This window comes from Euprymna scolopes, chromosome 46 (genome assembly GCF_053919585.1).
Source record: "Euprymna scolopes isolate OS-2025 chromosome 46, ASM5391958v1, whole genome shotgun sequence".
In the NCBI taxonomy this organism is placed as follows: Eukaryota; Metazoa; Mollusca; class Cephalopoda; order Sepiida; family Sepiolidae; genus Euprymna; species Euprymna scolopes.
In genome coordinates, this window is record NC_136527.1 from 161052272 (window position 1) to 161054249 (window position 1978).

Sequence of the window (1978 nt, forward strand, 5' to 3'; positions counted from 1 at the left end):
AATAGGGGTCGGGGAGGAAACTAGAATGGCAGCCCGTGATTGGTTGTTTTTCATCCAATCACAGGGCACCATACTAGTGACTCCGTAATAATTCTAATAGTTCTTAAGGTGTGGGGACGTTGTTTATCTTTGATCAACGAAGTTTCCAAGTAATTAGTAATCGTCCATTTTTTTAACATTTTGTTGATTTTGAGTTTTGTTTTCCCCAACTTGAATATTTCTTGTGCCGTACGTCATTCTCATGTTGATCTATGGTTAATCTTCTCTCCAATTCAACAGACATTGTTTAAAAATTAACATCTTTTGTTTCTAAAAAAATTAGAAATCATACATTACATTATTATATAATGACAATTAAATTGTCCATTTATTTCAATATTATCATAATGTAACAGGGTTTATGTCCATATTGTATATCGAAAGAAGACACTTTCTGTAGCTGTAGGCGACAGCTAGACGAATTCCTCACGATTAAACGTTGATTACATTTACATGCAAATTAGATACAATCAGAACGTTGGAATTGAAGTGGATCATAAACTGGTCGAGAGAAATGTAATGTTTCTTGGTATTACAGAGATTAAGCGTGATTAATCGGAGGGAGTATAGACCTACGAGTGAGAGGTACGTGGAAGAAGTAGGGAAGAATTTCTGATTTTGATTGTATTATCGGGGTGAGCGCGAACGCAGACCCCACACTTAGAAATAGCACGTCCGAGTCGTCCACATTTGGGACGGTCGCAAAGGTCAACCCAACCGCAGTGCAATGGATGGGCCTCTCTCTGGGGGAACGACCGTAATGATCACCGTTACCCCTACGTCAGGTAAGTAGGTATTTATTTGCTTCCTCACGTAAGCAAAATGTGACACAAGGTCGGCTTTATGTGAGGAGAAGAGGGAGGGAGGGGAAGGGGATGGTACCTATAGGGTTACCCCTACATGTACCAATAACCAATTGCAACAAGGGCAATGGTCACAAAATGCAACATCTGCCGGAACAGATGGTATTTATTTGCTCCCTCACCAAATTAGGCACAAGGCCGATTTTTAATGTGAGGACTGAAGGGGAAATGGGGAACAACTCCCTGGGGAGTAGGGGAGCTGGATAGTGACAATTGGTATGAATGGTTACCCCTACATTGACCAAGGTCTTATATGTGGGGTCGCCCACACATATGGTCTTTGCTTGCAGTATCTGCCGGAACAGATGGTATTTATTTGCTCCCCCACCGAGCAAATTAGGCACAAAGCCAATTTTTAATGTGAGGAGTGAAGGGAGGGGAAAGGGAAAAAGGGGACCAGCTCCCGAGAGGTGGGAAATTTGGAGCTGGTTAAAGGTCAGGCATGTGAGGTTGCCCCCACATCTGGTCTTTGCTAGTCATAGCTAGTCATAGCTAGTCATAGCTTGCAGTATCTGCCGGAACAGATACTACACTTTGTTGCCCACCACTGTTTTTATATCACACTTCTATACTAACCACCAACAAACACCAATAAAAAAACTAAAATACCTCCACATAATTCTCACCACTATCAGTATATCACAACATTTCATTCACTAATAACAACAATTTATAACAAATAATTTACTATCATTTAAACTTACCAACATTTTTACAAAATACCTCAATTCTTAACGGAACTTAATTGTTTATGTGGTGCCTACCACTGTTTTTATATCTTCTATATTTGCCACCGACAAACACCAATAAAAAACTAAAATACCTCCACATAATTCTCACCAATATCAGTATATCACAACGTTTCATTCACTAATAACAACAATTCATAACAAATAATTTACTATCATTTAAAATTACCAACATTTTTACAAAATACCTCAATTCTTAACTGAACTTACATTTTGCTGTAATATTCAATATCAAGGTCATTTACATGTGAACAACATAAATTCATAATCTTTTCAATGAGAACAAATACAAACGAATGAAAACTTTTAGAATTCAAACCAAAGCAC

At 38.3% G+C, this 1978-nt stretch overlaps 1 non-coding gene across 1 annotated transcript; it reads right to left on the reverse strand.

The window, feature by feature from the left end:
* Positions 1-669: 669 nt before the first annotated feature.
* On the reverse strand, positions 670-832 carry LOC145271564 (U1 spliceosomal RNA). Its single transcript, XR_013865974.1, has one exon. It is a non-coding gene; the product is annotated as a U1 spliceosomal RNA (small nuclear RNA).
* Between the last annotated feature and the right edge of the window lie 1146 nt (positions 833-1978).